The following is a 6975-nucleotide window of genomic DNA, read 5'->3' as shown; positions in this document are numbered from 1 at the left end:
TTGCAGTGCTGGTGTTGATGATCTCTCTGACTAGATGCTCATTTCGGAGGTCTTCAAACAATGTAAGAAACTGTATCTTTAGAATTTCGAAGTCTTCAGAACGGTGATCTCCACAGTAAGAGTCTGTAGCTTTACACAGATTAGTTAAGAGACAAAGCTGGAAAGAAGTGAACAGCAATCCTGATCCGATTATTAATTTCATCGTCTTTGAGTATATCTCCCGACATCCAGCTTTAAATATGAAACTAGGATCTGTGGATTCGTGGAAGATACGTGATAGCTGCTTCGTAACATAGGTGGCAATGTTGACTCGATCTGGTTTAAGATGAGAGAACGGATTGTTTCGTCTTGCTTCCTTCATAACAGCGTCTTGTAACTCTTTGATAATCAGATCAGCGTGGTGATCAATTGTTACGTAAATCACAAGTCTGTCTGGTGTGCTTTCGAAGTTATCTCTATCCAGAAGAGCGAAAAGACTGTGAATATCCTCGATCATTTGCAAATCAGAGTGATAAGACGGGTGGCCGGTGGAAAGATCCATATGCTTCCGGATGAGAGTCAGTAGTGCTCGTTCGTTTCGTGAGAACGGAAGTGCAGATCCGGCTAAGGCGTTATAAACCTTAGAGTATATGATCTTCTGATCTCGACAGAATCTTGTCTCGAGAATAGTGTGAACCACTGAATTATGCTCTCGTTGCCTTTCTTCGTGATAGATATGATCGTGAAGAGAATTGATAAAGTCTTGAATGCGTTCTTCTAGGATTTCAACATCATTGTCTTCTCTTCGGAGATAGAGGTGGTGCTCTTATCTGATAGTCATGATTCGTTCTGTTAAGCGTAGTGAAAAATCAATGGTTGACTTTCGGATGGCTTCGAGAATGTCTTCAAATTCATCGGTATCATTAATGAAGGTGATCATGTCTGCATGTGTGGATATAACCGGAATTTGATCTGAAGAAGAGTCCAGCTCCCCTTGATCTACTTCGGTTGGAGAGTGTGAGTTAGTCAGAATATCTTCATGATGCTCTTCCTCGTCATCATCGGTATCCGGTTCCTCTGAGGATGCGTCTGATGAACGGGTTTCTTCAGTATTCTGATTCTCCACTTTGATACTTATAGGATCAATTTCTATATCCTTAACCTCAACCTTGTCGTTCTTCTTCTTGAAGCGAATGATTAAACTGTGATCTGCCGTTTCAAGCCTCATTATTTCTTCATGCCGCTCAGTGCTTAGAACGGGTGTTGTCGTAGTTTCTTTTACGTCTTCCATTTCCTTTTCCTCTTCAGATTCCTCCTTTTCCTCTATTTCTTCGCTGGGATCCTCTTCTTCCATTTCTGGGTCGTCTACAGACTGTGATTCGACACCCATCTCGATATCGTCGGCTGGTAGTAATGACTCATCATCGGAAGTGATCCGTATGGTGTAAATAGCAAACATCTCTGCCTGTCCAGAAAGATCGGTTGGTCGGTCAATTTTGAAGGTAACGCTCTCCCCATGTGATCGTAAGATCATGGTTTGATTGTATACATCAATGACAGTCCTAGCCGTATTCATGAAAGGTCTTCCTAATACTATTAGGGTGTGTAGGTCTTCCTTAATATCCATTACTACGAAATCCGTAGGATACAAGAATTTGTCGACTTTCACCAAGACGTTCTAAACTATGCCCTTAGGATATCGAATTGTATGATCGGCAATTTGGATTGTCATTTTGGTTGGTGACAAATCTCCTAACTCTAATCTCTTGTAGAGAGAGTAGGGGATTAGGTTGATACTTGCTCCTAAATTTGCTAGCGCAAGAATGGTTCCAGATTGGTAGATTGAACACGGGAAAACGAATCGACCCGTGTCTCCTAGCTTAGGTGGTAGAGAGTTTCTGAGTAATGCAGAGCATTCTTCACTCAGTGGAATTTTGTTAGAGTCTGGTATCCTCTCCTTTGTAGATAGAAGCCTTAGGATGTATCTCTTCTGGTTAGGAACTTTGGACATAGTGTCCAAGAATCTTCCATCTAGTTTGAAGGAATCAAGCTTGGATGGTTCTTCTTGTAGCCTTCCAGGATAAGGTATGCGAACTGGAGTTTCAGGGGTCAGCTTCTGAGTATATGTTGATTTGTTCTTGAGCCTAGTTGACCTTCTCCGTGGTTCTTCCTCTAGGATTACGGAATCCATTTGTTTGCTTCTTCTATGTGGGGATTCTGGATAGTATTACTTGGCAATCTTCCCTGCGGTCGGGTTTCAAGGCATTGTGATAACTGTCCGAGTTGTGTTTCCAGACTTTTGAGCAGAGCCAATTGATTTCTCATTAGTATCTCCATCTGATCTTGTCTGGTTGCAGTTCTCTGATTTAGCTGTTGTTGTCCTTAGATGAACTGAGTGAACTGATCATCAGCTCCGAAAGTGGGGTTAGCTGCTTTTGTAATCTGGGTGGTAGGGGAATTTTCCTCAACTGGGGGACCAGTGAGTGGAAGTGGTTGATCATAGGTCAATTGAGATTGTTGGGCTGGATAAGGTGGATAGCGATAGTGGAAAGGTTGATTGCTTCGCTGAAATTGATTAACCCTTGGTGGTTGATTGAATCCGGGATTTGGTGGACGAGCTGGGTATTGAACGTAACAGACTGAACCGTCAGGGTTTTCGTACTCAACTTGATAGTCTTCAGTGGGTTGCGGGTTGGTATAATTAACACACGCCTGAGCTTGGTTAACCTTTTGTGGTTGCGTCTTCAATTCTCCGAGTTGCTTGGCAAGAGATTCCATCTTATCCGTGAGGGATTTGATGGCCTCCGTTTGATTGTTAAGTGCATAGAGTGGGGCAGATGATGAAGTTGTTTCACCACTATTCTAGTCATGATGATGCATCGTCATGTTCTCAAGCAATTCCCATGCTTCATCTGCGGTTTGGTTCATCAGATTCTCTTGAGCTGCTGCATCGATCGTCGTCCTATGATTTACCGTAAGACCATTGTAGAAGGTACAGATTTGGGCTGACCGTTCTAACTGGTGATTAGGGCACTTCTTCAGCAGGGTTTTGAAACGCTCCCATGCAGTGTAAAGAGATTCATCATAACTTTGTTTGAAGTTAATGATGTCATTTTTTAGTTTGGTTTGTTTAGAAGGAGGGAAATATTTGGTTAGGAATTTAGTCGCCATCTCCGTCCATGACGTGATAGAATCTTTTTCCAGTCCTTCAAACCAAGTTTGAGCATGATGAGTGAGAGAATAGGGGAACAAGTATAGCCGGACTATATCTTGTCCTATCCCTGGCTGTTTGTAGGAGTTCGAAAGAGATATGAATTTATCAAGGTGAGAATTAGGATCGTCATTTGGTAATCCATGAAACTGACAGCTATTCTGAATGAGCTGGATGATGTGATGTTTTAACTCGAACGAGCATCCTTGAATCTCTGCAAATCTGATTGGTCCTCCTCGACCTTCAATCGAGAGTTTCGTGTTTTCTACTAAAGTAACGCGTAACGCCATTTGGTTTCTGATTCGTTCTTCCTTGAATGCTTTAGAGATTAGTGCATCTGGATCAGGCACGAATAACAACGGCCCTGGTCTAGATCGGGTTTGGGTCATACACTAGGTATGCCTTTTTGTTTTTAATTTTCGAAAATAAGCTAAATTATAATAAGCTAAACTAAACTAATCTAATTATAAGGTAATCTAATTTAATCTAAGGCAATCAAAGGTAATCTAAGGTGGTCTAATCTAAGGTAAACTAGAGTAATCTAAAGTAATCTAATCTAATTAACTAACTATCCTATGGTGGAATATGTTTTTGGTTCTGGCTACTGATTCCATGGTATCTCGGTAACAAAGTTCCGCACAAACTATTCAACAAACCAAGTGGCCAGACCGACTACGGAGAGGCAGGATCCTTTTGGTCCTAATATAATTGGCGACTGTTCGGAAAATCCAATAACTAAGTCCGTGAATAATTGTATTTCTTAGACACCACTAAATGCTTGTGAATAAGTTTGATAGAGAGCAGTATTTCCTGATACTAGTTCCCCGACAGCGGCGCCAAAAACTAGTAGAGTCTCTTGATATGGCCGAAACGGACGGTTTTTATTTGCGCAGTGTCGTTAGGCCGCGGCTCGCCAGGATCAGCCACTCGTGGGAGAGGGTACTATTTTAAATTTATATTTAGCGGGGCCTAAATCTTACTACTCCTTATAAGTAAGGGAAGTATGACCTAGAGTCGTATTTTTGAGATATCAGTAACATCGAACCTATATTGTAGCCTAAGATAGCTAGGGAGTAGTGAATATTTATTTTGGGATTTTCTAATTTAAGATAGATAAAGTAAATGCGATAAAATTTGTAATTCAGATAAGGTTAAAGTAAGTGCATACTATGACTTCATCAGTTATTCTGCCGAGATTATGGAATGCTGGCTCATGAATAGGCAGAGGCCTTGTATTCATTACACTGGTCCTAAACGCCCTTGTCATAAGACATGTCACTGGGTACTGCGTTAGGCTTGAAGATTCTGAATAGACAGCAACGTCCCTTACCCCCGACGCCCGTGCAGTCTGACTACAGGCATACACGTTCAGATGGCTCATTCAATTGAGCGACTCGGTTGGGTGACGTATTAACATTCCAAAATGGTCTAAACTTTCTTAAGCATAATAGAATACAAGGTTTACCATATCCGAGAGACATGATGTGTTTCAATGCTTTCGTTAATGATTGGTAAAAGATAGTTAGGCCCTTAAAAAGAGTTCAACCATAAAGAACACCATGGCCAAGTCAAGATTACTTCCATGAACACGTTCGGTTATCCTAACGGTCCAATCCTTTATGTGTCTAAACAAACAGTTCCTGAATAAACTAAGAATCCCTCAAGCGGGGTGCAATGCTTGAGACCGCGTTATGGTGCAGTGTACTGGTCAACACTAACCGTGTTCCATGGCCTTACTTAGCAGAGGTTGATGTGCGTAGAGGTGTATACGAAATAGTTATATTTTTACTACAAAATACTATTAAATACGATACAATTTTACACAAGTTATTTATTTATTTATAGAGTGGATATACCTAAACCTTGCTACAACACTTATAGGCAGTGTACCTAATCGTACAGTAGTGTAATTTTTAGTAAGTCCGGTTCGTTCCACAGGGATCTTAGCCAAGTTTAACGCTATATTTTTAAAAACTATATATATATATATATATATATATATATATATATATATATATATATATATATATATATATATATATATATATATATATATATATATATATATATATATATATATATATATATATAAGTAGTATTATTATTATAAAAAGGGGTTTTTACCGTTTAATGACCGGTTTGTCGATTTTAAAACTTAAGTCGCAGTTAAAACCTAATGTAAAATATTAAATATATAAAAGACTTAATTTAAAGTGTAAAGTAAATGACAATAACTAAAATGCGATAAATTAAAATGCGATAAATAAAATGACAATAAATAAAATTGCGATAATTAGAAAGTACGATAATTAAAATGACAATAAATTAAAGTGCGATAATTAAAAGTGCAATTAAATATGAAATAAAGGAATTATGCTTATTTAAACTTCCGTAATCATGATGTTTAACGTGTTGATTTTAGTTTATTACCATGGGTTAATTGTCCTTTGTCCTAAATTATTCAATATGTCCATCTGGTTTTTGTCCATAACAGTCCATCAGTCATAAATATAAAGTGCGAGTGTCCTCGTCAAATTATCCTTATATCCGAAGTTAAATATTCCAACTAATTGGGGACTTAAACTATAATTACACCAATTTTCCTTGTATATAATTCACACCTGTTTTAATAAGTCCATTGACTATTAATCCATTCCCGTGTCCGGTTAAATGAACGATTATTAGTACTTATAAATATCCCGCCCATCGTGTCCGATCGAGTGTATATGGTTATTTATAGGTATGTCCAATTGGATATCTTTATATTAAATTAACAAACTATCATTTAATTAAACAAATATAAAGCCCATTAATATCCCATAGTCTAATTTCCACAAGTGTCGTTCTTTTGTCCAAACCCCAATTATGGTACAAAGCCCAATTATTCCGTCTTTAATATTTAGCCCAACATCATGATTACTTCAATTTAAATAAGTATAATAATAACTTAGCTACGAGACATTAATTTAAAAAGGTTGAACATAACTTACAATGATTAATAATAGCGTAGCGTTACACGGGCCGAATTTCGACTTACAAACTTAAAACATTCGCTAACATAACCTTATTATTATTAATCTTAAATTAAAATAAAAATTAAAATATTATATATATATATATATATATATATATATATATATATATATATATATATATATATATATATATATATATCAGAGAGATAGAGAGGATTAGAAAAAGTGTATCAAACTCGGCAGAAAGCTCGAGCTTTTATAAGCATTTTTGTCCCTGGCTGCTCCGCTATCGCGAAGCTAATATGCCTTCCAGCTCCGCGATCGCGAAGGCACGCCTTCCAGCTCATCCAGGAAATTTCAACGTGGGCTACTTAATATTTTATAATATAATATATATATAATTAATTATATATTATATTATATTCTTGTGCATAGTTGACTTGTAATTTTTAGTCCGTCGCGTCGCGCATTGAGAGTTGACTCTGGTCCCGATTTTGGATTTTTGAACGTCCTTTCGTACTATTTAATACCTTGTACTTTGTGTTTTGCGGCTCGTACTCTTGTAACTTTTAGACGTTTCTCATCAATAATTTGAACCACTTTGATTGTACTTTGTACTTTTTAGCTTTTTGGTCATTTGCGTCTTCAATTCGTAGAATCTGTCTTTTGTCTTCACCTTTTATTATTTAAACGAATATTACTTGTAAATAGAACAATTGCAACTAAAAGCTTGTCTTTCTTGAGGGATAATGCTATGAAATATATGTTCGTTTTTAGCATTATCAAATATTCCCACACATGAGTGTTGCT

At 37.5% G+C, this 6975-nt stretch overlaps 1 non-coding gene across 1 annotated transcript; it reads left to right on the top strand.

Annotated features, from left to right (window-relative positions):
- Nucleotides 1-2995: 2995 nt before the first annotated feature.
- LOC139845913 (small nucleolar RNA R71) lies at nucleotides 2996-3102 on the top strand. The gene has a single exon (XR_011758666.1). It is a non-coding gene; the product is annotated as a small nucleolar RNA R71 (small nucleolar RNA).
- The last annotated feature ends 3873 nt before the right edge of the window (nucleotides 3103-6975 follow it).

This window comes from Rutidosis leptorrhynchoides, chromosome 4, assembly GCF_046630445.1.
Source record: "Rutidosis leptorrhynchoides isolate AG116_Rl617_1_P2 chromosome 4, CSIRO_AGI_Rlap_v1, whole genome shotgun sequence".
Classification (NCBI taxonomy): Eukaryota; Viridiplantae; Streptophyta; class Magnoliopsida; order Asterales; family Asteraceae; genus Rutidosis; species Rutidosis leptorrhynchoides.
The sequence above is the reverse complement of the archived record's forward strand: the minus strand, read 5'-3'. Positions and strand labels throughout refer to the sequence as shown.